Genomic DNA, 12,930 nt, shown 5'->3' with positions numbered 1-12,930 from the left:
ATTTGTCGAATTGATGTGTAGAATAATGTGTAGAATGATGTTGTGTGGATTGATGTATAGAATGATGTGTAGAATGATGTGTAGAATAATGCTGTGTAGAATGACGTGCAGAATGATGTGTAGAATGATGATGTGTAGAATTATGTTGTATGTAATGATGTGTTGAATGATCTGTAGAATGATGTGTCGTATAATGTGCAGAATGTTGTTTAGAATTATGTGTATAATGATGTCTCGAATGATATCTAGTATCTAGACTGAGGTGTAGAATGATGTGTAGAAGGATGTGTAGAATGATGTTATGAAGAATGATGTGTGGAATGATATGTAGAATGAAGTGCAGAATAACGTGTAGAATGATCAATAGAAGGATGTGTTGAATGATGTGTACAATGATGTGTAGAATGATGTGTAGAATGATGTGTAGAATGATGTGTAGAATAATATTGTGTAGAATGATGTGTAGAATGATGTGCCAGATGATGTGTAGAATGATGTGTAGAATGATGTGTAGAATAATGTCGTGTAGAATGATGTGCTGCATGATGTGTAGAATGATGTGTAGAATGATGTTTGGAATGATGTGGAGCATGATGTGTAGAATGATGTGTAGAATGATGTGTAGAATGCTGTGCAGAATGATGTGTAGAATGATATGTGGAATGAAGTGCAGAATGATGTATAGAATTATGTGTAGAATGAAGTGTAGAGTAATGTGTAGAATGATGTGTAGAATGTTGTGAATAATGATATGTAGAATGATGTGTTGAATGAAGTGTAGAATGAAGTGCAGAATATTGTGCAGAATATGTGAAGAATTTAGAATGATGTGTAGACTAATGTCTAGAAGGACGTGTAGAATGCTGTGTGCAATGATGTTGTGTAATACGATGTACAGAATGATGTGTAGAATGGTGTGCAGAATGATGTGTAGTATGATGTTGTGTAGAATGCTGTGTAGAATGATGTGTAGAATAACGTTGTGTAGAATGGTGTCGAATAAAGTTGTGTAGAATGATGTGTAGAATGATGTGCAGAATGATATGTCGAATGATGTGTAGAATGATGTGTAGAATGATGTTGTGTGGAATGAAGTATGGAATGATATGTAGAATGATGTTGTGTAGAATGACGTGTAGAATGATGTGGAGAATGATGATGTGTAGAATGATGATGTGTAGAATGATGTGTTGAATGATCTGTAGAATGATGCGTAGAAAGATATGCAGAATGATGTTGTGTAAAATGATGTGTCGAATGAAGTTGTGTCGAATGATGTGTAGAATGATGTGCAGAATGATGTTATGTAGAACGATGTGTTGAATGAAGTTGTGTAGAATGATGTGTAGAATGATGTGCAGAATGATATGTCGAATGAGGTGTAGAATGAAGTGTAGAATTATGTTGTGTGGAATGATGTATAGAATGATGTGTAGAATGATGATGTGAAGAATGATGTGTGGAATGATGTGTCGAATGATCTGTCGAATGATGTGTGGAATGATGTGCAGAATGATGTCTAGAATGTTGGGTAGAATGTTGTGTCGAATGATGTGTGGAATAATGTGTAGTATGGTGTGTGGAATGAAGTTATGTAGAATGGTGCGTAGAATGATGTGTAGGATGATGTGTCAATGATGTGTAGAATGGTGTGTCGAATGATGTGTCGAATGATGTTTGGAATGATATGACGAATGATGTGAACAATGATGTGTAGAATGATGTGTCGAATGCTGTGTAGAATGATGTGTAGAATGATGTGTAGAATAATGTGTAGAATAATCTGTAGAATGATGTGTAGAATGATGTTGTGTCGATTGAAGTGTAGAATGATCTGTAGAATGAAGTGCATCATGATGTGCATAATGATGTGTAGAATGATGTGTCGAATGATGTGTCGAATGATGTGTAGAATGATGTGTAGAATGAAGTGTAGAATGATGAGTAGAATGACGTGGAGAATGATGTGTAGAATGATGTGCAGAATGATGTGTAGAATGATGTGCCGAATGATGTATGGAATGATATGACGAATGATGTGCAGAATGATGTGTAGAATGATGTTTTCTCGAATGCTGTGTAGAATGATGTGTAGAATAATGTGTAGAAGGATGTGTAGAATGATCAGTAGAATGATGTGTAGAATGGTGTGTAGCATGATGTTGTGTGGATTGATGTATAGAATGTTGTGTAGAATGACGTGTAGAATGATGTGTATAATGATGATGTGTAGAATGATGTTGTGTGGAATGATGTGTCGAATGATCAGTAGAATGATTTCTAGAATGATGTGTAGAATTATGTGCAGAATGATGTTTCGAATGATGTATGAATGATATGTAGAATGATGTGCAGAATGATGTGTAGAATGATGTGCAGAATGATGTTATGCAGAATGATGTGTCGAATGAAGTTGTGTAGAATGATGTGTAGAATGATGTGCAGAATGATATGTCGAATGAGGTGTAGAATGAAGTGTAGAATTATGTTGTGTGGAATGATGTATAGAATGATGTGTAGAATGATGATGTGAAGAATGATGTGTGGAATGATGTGTCGAATGATCTGTCGAATGATGTGTGGAATGATGTGCAGAATGATATCTAGAATGATGGGTAGAATGATGTGCAGAATGATGAGTAGAATGAATGATGCGTAGAATGATGTATAGAATGATGTGTAGCATGATGTGTAGCATGATGTTTAGAATGATGTGTAGAATGATGTGTAGAATGATGTGTAGAATGATGTTTAGAAGGAACGATGAGCAGAATGATGTGTAGAATGATGTCTATAATGATGTGTAGAATGATGTGTAGAATGAATGCTGTGTAGAATGATGTGTAGAATGATGTGTAGAATAATGTGTAGAAGGATGTGTAGAATGATATGAAGAATGATGTGTAGAATAATATGTAGAATGATGTGCAGAATGATGTGTAGAATGAATGATGTGGACAATGATGTGTAGATAATGTGTGGAACGATGTGTAGAATGATGTGTAGAATGATGTTTAGAATGATGACTAGAAAGAATGATGTGTATAATGATAATTAGAAAGATGTGTAGAAGGATGTGTAGAATGATGCGTAGAATGATGTGTGGATGATCTGTAGAATGTTGTGTAGAATGATGTGTAGATTGATCTGTAGAATGAATGGTGTGTCGAATTAAGTTTAGAATGATGTGTAGAATGATGAGTAGGATGAATGATGTGTAGAATGATGTGTAGATTGATGTGTCGAATGAGGTATAGAATGATATTTACAATGATGTGTAGAATGATGTGCAGAATGATGAGTTGAATGAATGATGTGTAGAATGACGTGTAGAATGATGTGAAGACTGATGTGTAGAATGATGTGTAGAATGAATGATGTGAAGAAAGATGTGTAGAATTATGTGTAGAATGATGTGTACAATGATGTAAATAATGATGTTAAGAATCAATGATATTAGAATGATGAGAAGAATGAATGATGTGTAGAATGACGTGTAGATTGATTTGTCGAATGATGCGGAGAATGATGTGTAGAATGATGTGTAGAATGATGTGAAGAATGATGTGTAGATTGATTTGTCGAATGATGCGGAGAATGATGTGTAAATGATGTGTAGAATGATGTGAAGAATGATGTGTAGAATGCTGTGCAGAATGAATGATGTGTAGAATGACGTGTAGATTGATGTGTAGAATGATGTGGTGAATGATGTGTCGAATAATATCTTGAATGATATGTAGAATTATGTGTACAATGATGTATAGAATAAATGATGTGTAGAATGATGTGTAGATTGATGTGTAGAATGATATTTAGCATTACGTACAGAATGATGTGCAGAATGATGAGTAGAATTACGTGTAGAATGATGCAGAGAATTATGTGTAGAATGATGTGTAGAATGGTATGTAGAAGGATGTGTAGAATAATGTGTAGAATGATGTGTAGAAGTATGTTGTGTCGATTGAAGTGTAGAATGATGTGTAGAATGATGTGTCGAATGAAGTTGTGCAGAATGATGTGTAAAATGATGTGTAGAATGATCAGTAGAATAATGTATAGAATGATGTGGAGAATGATGTGTAGAATGATCAGTAGAATAATGTATAGAATGATGTGGAGAATGATGTGTAGAAAGATGTGTCGAATGAAGTTGTGTAGAATGATGTGCAGAATGATTTGTCGAATTTAGTGTAGAATAATGTGTAGAATGATGTTGTGTGGATTGATGCATAGAATGATGTGTAGAATGATGTGTAGAATAATGCTGTGTAGAATGACGTGTAGAATGATGTGTAGAATGATGATGTGTAGAATTATGTTGTGTGTAATGATGTGTTGAATGATCTGTAGAATGATGTGTCGTATAATGTGCAGAATGTTGTTTAGAATTATGTGTCTTATGATGTCTCGAATGATATCTAGTATCTAGACTGAGGTGTAGAATGATGTGTAGAAGGATGTGTAGAATGATGTTATGAAGAATGATGTGTGGAATGATATGTAGAATGAAGTGCAGAATGACTTGTAGAATGATCAATAGAAGGATGTGTTGAATGATGTGTAGAATGATGTGTAGAATGATGTGTAGAATGATGTGTAGAATGATGTGTAGAATAATATTGTGTAGAATGATGTGTAGAACGATGTGTAGAATGATGTGCCAGATGATGTGTAGAATGATGTGTAGAATGATGTGTAGAATAATGTCGTGTAGAATGATGTGTAGAATGATGTGTAGAATAATGTTTGGAATGATGTGGAGCATGATGTGTAGAATGATGTGTAGAATGCTGTGCAGAATGATGTGTAGAATGATATGTGGAATGAAGTGCAGAATGATGTATAGAATTATGTGTAGAATTAAGTGTAGAGTAATGTGTAGAATGCTGTGTAGAATGTTGTGAATAATGATATGTGGAATGAAGTGTTGAATGAATTGTAGAATGAAGTGCAGAATATTGTGCAGAATATGTGTAGAATTTAGAATGATGTGTAGACAAATGTCTAGAAGGACGTGTAGAATGCTGTGTGGAATGATGTTGTGTAATACGATGTACAGAATGATGTGTAGAATGGTGTGCAGAATGATGTGTAGTATGATGTTGTGTAGAATGCTGTGTAGAATGATGTGTAGAATAACGTTGTGTAGAATGGTGTCGAATAAAGTTGTGTAGAATGATGTGTAGAATGATGTGCAGAATGATATGTCGAATGATGTGTAGAATGATGTGTAGAATGATGTTGTGTGGAATGAAGTATGGAATGATATGTAGAATGATGTTGTGTAGAATGACGTGTAGAATGATGTGGAGAATGATGATGTGTAGAATGATGATGTGTAGAATGATGTGTTGAATGATCTGTAGAATGATGCGTAGAAAGATATGCAGAATGATGTTGTGTAAAATGATGTGTCGAATGAAGTTGTGTCGAATGATGTGTAGAATGATGTGCAGAATGATGTTATGTAGAACGATGTGTTGAATGAAGTTGTGTAGAATGATGTGTAGAATGATGTGCAGAATGATATGTCGAATGAGGTGTAGAATGAAGTGTAGAATTATGTTGTGTGGAATGATGTATAGAATGATGTGTAGAATGATGATGTGAAGAATGATGTGTGGAATGATGTGTCGAATGATCTGTCGAATGATGTGTGGAATGATGTGCAGAATGATGTCTAGAATGTTGGGTAGAATGTTGTGTCGAATGATGTGTGGAATAATGTGTAGTATGGTGTGTGGAATGAAGTTATGTAGAATGGTGCGTAGAATGATGTGTAGGATGATGTGTCAATGATGTGTAGAATGGTGTGTCGAATGATGTGTCGAATGATGTTTGGAATGATATGACGAATGATGTGAACAATGATGTGTAGAATGATGTGTCGAATGCTGTGTAGAATGATGTGTAGAATGATGTGTAGAATAATGTGTAGAATAATCTGTAGAATGATGTGTAGAATGATGTTGTGTCGATTGAAGTGTAGAATGATCTGTAGAATGAAGTGCATCATGATGTGCATAATGATGTGTAGAATGATGTGTCGAATGATGTGTCGAATGATGTGTAGAATGATGTGTAGAATGAAGTGTAGAATGATGAGTAGAATGACGTGGAGAATGATGTGTAGAATGATGTGCAGAATGATGTGTAGAATGATGTGCCGAATGATGTATGGAATGATATGACGAATGATGTGCAGAATGATGTGTAGAATGATGTTTTCTCGAATGCTGTGTAGAATGATGTGTAGAATAATGTGTAGAAGGATGTGTAGAATGATCAGTAGAATGATGTGTAGAATGGTGTGTAGCATGATGTTGTGTGGATTGATGTATAGAATGTTGTGTAGAATGACGTGTAGAATGATGTGTATAATGATGATGTGTAGAATGATGTTGTGTGGAATGATGTGTCGAATGATCAGTAGAATGATTTCTAGAATGATGTGTAGAATTATGTGCAGAATGATGTTTCGAATGATGTATGAATGATATGTAGAATGATGTGCAGAATGATGTGTAGAATGATGTGCAGAATGATGTTATGCAGAATGATGTGTCGAATGAAGTTGTGTAGAATGATGTGTAGAATGATGTGCAGAATGATATGTCGAATGAGGTGTAGAATGAAGTGTAGAATTATGTTGTGTGGAATGATGTATAGAATGATGTGTAGAATGATGATGTGAAGAATGATGTGTGGAATGATGTGTCGAATGATCTGTCGAATGATGTGTGGAATGATGTGCAGAATGATATCTAGAATGATGGGTAGAATGATGTGCAGAATGATGAGTAGAATGAATGATGCGTAGAATGATGTATAGAATGATGTGTAGCATGATGTGTAGCATGATGTTTAGAATGATGTGTAGAATGATGTGTAGAATGATGTGTAGAATGATGTTTAGAAGGAACGATGAGCAGAATGATGTGTAGAATGATGTCTATAATGATGTGTAGAATGATGTGTAGAATGAATGCTGTGTAGAATGATGTGTAGAATGATGTGTAGAATAATGTGTAGAAGGATGTGTAGAATGATATGAAGAATGATGTGTAGAATAATATGTAGAATGATGTGCAGAATGATGTGTAGAATGAATGATGTGGACAATGATGTGTAGATAATGTGTGGAACGATGTGTAGAATGATGTGTAGAATGATGTTTAGAATGATGACTAGAAAGAATGATGTGTATAATGATAATTAGAAAGATGTGTAGAAGGATGTGTAGAATGATGCGTAGAATGATGTGTGGATGATCTGTAGAATGTTGTGTAGAATGATGTGTAGATTGATCTGTAGAATGAATGGTGTGTCGAATTAAGTTTAGAATGATGTGTAGAATGATGAGTAGGATGAATGATGTGTAGAATGATGTGTAGATTGATGTGTCGAATGAGGTATAGAATGATATTTACAATGATGTGTAGAATGATGTGCAGAATGATGAGTTGAATGAATGATGTGTAGAATGACGTGTAGAATGATGTGAAGACTGATGTGTAGAATGATGTGTAGAATGAATGATGTGAAGAAAGATGTGTAGAATTATGTGTAGAATGATGTGTACAATGATGTAAATAATGATGTTAAGAATCAATGATATTAGAATGATGAGAAGAATGAATGATGTGTAGAATGACGTGTAGATTGATTTGTCGAATGATGCGGAGAATGATGTGTAGAATGATGTGTAGAATGATGTGAAGAATGATGTGTAGATTGATTTGTCGAATGATGCGGAGAATGATGTGTAAATGATGTGTAGAATGATGTGAAGAATGATGTGTAGAATGCTGTGCAGAATGAATGATGTGTAGAATGACGTGTAGATTGATGTGTAGAATGATGTGGTGAATGATGTGTCGAATAATATCTTGAATGATATGTAGAATTATGTGTACAATGATGTATAGAATAAATGATGTGTAGAATGATGTGTAGATTGATGTGTAGAATGATATTTAGCATTACGTACAGAATGATGTGCAGAATGATGAGTAGAATTACGTGTAGAATGATGCAGAGAATTATGTGTAGAATGATGTGTAGAATGGTATGTAGAAGGATGTGTAGAATAATGTGTAGAATGATGTGTAGAAGTATGTTGTGTCGATTGAAGTGTAGAATGATGTGTAGAATGATGTGTCGAATGAAGTTGTGCAGAATGATGTGTAAAATGATGTGTAGAATGATCAGTAGAATAATGTATAGAATGATGTGGAGAATGATGTGTAGAATGATCAGTAGAATAATGTATAGAATGATGTGGAGAATGATGTGTAGAAAGATGTGTCGAATGAAGTTGTGTAGAATGATGTGCAGAATGATTTGTCGAATTTAGTGTAGAATAATGTGTAGAATGATGTTGTGTGGATTGATGCATAGAATGATGTGTAGAATGATGTGTAGAATAATGCTGTGTAGAATGACGTGTAGAATGATGTGTAGAATGATGATGTGTAGAATTATGTTGTGTGTAATGATGTGTTGAATGATCTGTAGAATGATGTGTCGTATAATGTGCAGAATGTTGTTTAGAATTATGTGTCTTATGATGTCTCGAATGATATCTAGTATCTAGACTGAGGTGTAGAATGATGTGTAGAAGGATGTGTAGAATGATGTTATGAAGAATGATGTGTGGAATGATATGTAGAATGAAGTGCAGAATGACTTGTAGAATGATCAATAGAAGGATGTGTTGAATGATGTGTAGAATGATGTGTAGAATGATGTGTAGAATGATGTGTAGAATGATGTGTAGAATAATATTGTGTAGAATGATGTGTAGAACGATGTGTAGAATGATGTGCCAGATGATGTGTAGAATGATGTGTAGAATGATGTGTAGAATAATGTCGTGTAGAATGATGTGTAGAATGATGTGTAGAATAATGTTTGGAATGATGTGGAGCATGATGTGTAGAATGATGTGTAGAATGCTGTGCAGAATGATGTGTAGAATGATATGTGGAATGAAGTGCAGAATGATGTATAGAATTATGTGTAGAATTAAGTGTAGAGTAATGTGTAGAATGCTGTGTAGAATGTTGTGAATAATGATATGTGGAATGAAGTGTTGAATGAATTGTAGAATGAAGTGCAGAATATTGTGCAGAATATGTGTAGAATTTAGAATGATGTGTAGACAAATGTCTAGAAGGACGTGTAGAATGCTGTGTGGAATGATGTTGTGTAATACGATGTACAGAATGATGTGTAGAATGGTGTGCAGAATGATGTGTAGTATGATGTTGTGTAGAATGCTGTGTAGAATGATGTGTAGAATAACGTTGTGTAGAATGGTGTCGAATAAAGTTGTGTAGAATGATGTGTAGAATGATGTGCAGAATGATATGTCGAATGTTGTGTAGAATAATGTGTAGAATGATGTTGTGTGGAATGATGTGTCGAATGAAGTTATGTAAAATGATGTGTAGAATGATGTGTAGAATGATGTGTAGAATGACGTGCAGAATGATGTTTAGAATGATGTTGTGAAGAATGATGTATAGAATGATGTGCAGAATAATGTGTCGAATGATGTATGGAATGATATGTAGAATGCTTTGCAGAATGATGTGTAGAACAATGTTGTGTGGAATGATCTGTTGAATGATGTGCAGAATAATGTTCTGTAGAATGACGTGTAGAATGATGTATAGAATGATGTTGTGCAGACAGATGTTGTGTGGAATGATGGGTAGAATGATCTGTAGAATGTTGTGTCGGATGATGCGTGGAATGATTGTCGAATGATGTGTAGAATGATGTGGTTGAGAATGATTTGTAGAATGATGTGTAGAATGATGTGCGCAATGATGTGCAGAATGATATGTAGAATGATGTGTAGAATGATGTGCGAAATGCTGTATACAATGTTGTGCAAAATGAAGTGTAGACTGATATGTCGAATGATGTGTAGAATGATGTGTAGAATGCTGTGTAGAATGTTGTGTAGAATGATGTTTAGAATAATGTGCAGAATGATCGGCAGAATGATGTATAGAATGATGTGTAGAATGGTGTAGAATAATGTTGTGTCGAATGATGTGTCGTATGAAACATAGAAACATAGAAACATAGAAAATAGGTGCAGGAGCAGGCCATTCAGCCCTTCTAGCCTGCACCACCATTCAATGAGTTCATGGCTGAACATGAAACTTCAGTACCCACTTCCTGCTTTCAGGCCATACCCCTTGATCCCCCGAGTAGTAAGGACTTCATCTAACTCCCTTTTGAATATATTTAGTGAATTTTCCTCAAGTACTTTCTGTGGTAGAGAATTCCACAGGTTCACCACTATCTGGGTGAAGAAGTTTCTCCTTATCTCGGTCCTAAATGGCTTACCCCTGATCCTTAGACTGTGACCCCTGGTTCTGGACTTCCCCAACATTGGGAACATTCTTCCTGCATCCAACCTGTCCAAACCCCTCAGAATTTTAAACGTTTCTATGAGGTCCCCTCTCACTCTTCTGAACTCCAGTGAATACAAGCCCAGTTGATCCAGTCTTTCTTGATAGGTCAGTCCCACCATCCCGGGAATCAGTCTGGCGAATCTTCGCTGCACTCCCTCAATAGCAAGAATGTCCTTCCTCAAGTTAGGAGACCAAAACTGTACACAATACTCCAGGTGTGGCCTCACCAAGGCCCTGTACAACTGTAGCAACACCTCCCTGCCGCTGTACTCAAATCCCCTCGCTATGAAGGCCAACATGCCATTTGCTTTCTTAACCGCCTGCTGTACCTGCATGCCAACCTTCAATGACTGATGTACCATGACACCCAGGTCTCGTTGCACCTTCCCTTTTCCTAATCTGTCACCATTCAGATAATAGTCTGTCTCTCTGTTTTTACCACCAAAGTGGATAACCTCACATTTATCCACATTATACTTCATCTGCCACGCATTTGCCCACTCACCTAACCTATCCAAGTCACTCTGTAGCCTCATAGCATCCTCCTCGCAGCTCACACTGCCACCCAACTTAGTTTCATTCGCAAATTTGGAGATACTACATTTAATCCCGTCGTCTAAATCATTAATGTACAATATAAACAGCTGGGGCCCCAGCTCAGAACCCTGCGGTACCCCACTAGTCACTGCCTGCCATTCCGAAAAGTACCCATTTACTCCTACTCTTTGCTTCCTGTCTGACAACCAGTTCTCAATCCACGTCAGCACACTACCCCCAATCCCATGTGCTTTAACTTTGCACATTAATCTCCTGTGTGGGACCTTGTCGAAAGCCTTCTGAAAGTCAAAATATACCACATCAACTGGTAATGCTTTGTCCACTTTATTGGAAACATCCTCAAAAAATTCCATAAGATTTGTCAAGCATGATCTCCCCCTCACAAATCCATGCTGACTTGGACCTATCATGTCACAATTTTCCAAATGCGCTGTTATGACATCCTTAATAATTGATTCCATCATTTTACCCACTACTGAGGTCAGGCTGACCGGTCTATAATTCCCTGCTTTCTCTCTCCCCCCTTTTTTAAAAAGTGGGGTTACATTGGCTACCCTCCACTCGATAGGAACTGATCCAGAGTCAATGGAATGTTGGAAAATGATGTATAGAATGATGTGTAGAATGATGTGTCGAATGATGTATGGAATGATATGTAGAATGATGTGTACAATGATGTTGTGTAGAATGATGTGTAGAATGATGTGTAGAATGATATGTCGATTGATGTGTAGAATGTTGTGTCGAATAATGTGTGGAATGATGTGTAGAATGATGTATAGAATGATGTGTAGAATGAAGTGTGGAATGATGTGTGGAATGAGTTGTGGAATGATGTGTCGAATGATATCTGGAATTATGTTTGGAATGATGTGTGGAATAATGTGTGGAATGATGTATGGAATGATGTGTGGAATGTGGTGTGGAATGCGGTATGGACTGATGTGTGGAATGCTGTGTGGAATGATGTGTGGAATATTGTGGAATGATGTTTGGAATGATGTGAGGAATGATGTGTGGAATTAAGTGCAGAAAGATGTGTGGAATGATGTGTTGAATAATGTGTGGAATGAGTTGTGGAATGAGGTGCGGAATGATGTGTGGAATGATGTGTGGAATGATGTATGTAATGATGTTTGGAATTATGTGTGGAATGAGGTGTGGAATATGGTGTGGAATGATGTGTGGAATGATGTGTGGAATGATGTGTGGAATGGTGTGTGGAATGAGTTGTTGAATAACGTGTGGAATGATGTGCAGAATGACGTGTGGAATGATGTGTAGAATGAGTTGTGGAATGATGTGTGGAATGAGGTTTGGAATGATGTGTGGAATGATGTTTGGAATGAGGTGTCGAATGACATGTGGAATGAAATGTAGAATGATGTGTGGAATGATGTGTTGAATGATGTGTAGAATGATGTGTGGGATGATGTGTGGAATGATGTATGCAATGATGTTTGGAATTATGTGTGGAATGAGGTTTGTAATGTGGTGTGGAATGATGCGTGGAATGATGTGTGGAATGACGTGTGGATGATGCATGGAATGATGTGTGGAATGTTACGTGGAATGTTACGTGGAATGATGTGTGGAATGTTGTGTGGAATGATATGTGGAATGATATGTGGAATGATGTGTGGAATGATACGTGGAATGAGGTGTGATTTGATGTTTGGAATGATGTGTGGAATGATGTGTGGAATGATGCGTGGAATGATATGTTAATGAGGTGTGGAATGAGGAGTCGAATGAGGTGTGGAATGCTGTGTGGAATGATGTGTGAAATTATGTGTGGAATGATGTGTGGAATGAGGAGTGGACGATATTTGGAAACGTTTGTGGAATAATGCGTGGAATGATGTGTGAAATGATGTGTACAATGAGGTGTGGAATGATCTGTGCAATGATGTGTGGATTGTTGAGTGGAATG

Source organism: Pristiophorus japonicus, unplaced genomic scaffold, assembly GCF_044704955.1.
Source record: "Pristiophorus japonicus isolate sPriJap1 unplaced genomic scaffold, sPriJap1.hap1 HAP1_SCAFFOLD_81, whole genome shotgun sequence".
Taxonomy (NCBI): Eukaryota; Metazoa; Chordata; class Chondrichthyes; family Pristiophoridae; genus Pristiophorus; species Pristiophorus japonicus.
The sequence above is the reverse complement of the archived record's forward strand: the minus strand, read 5'-3'. Positions refer to the sequence as shown.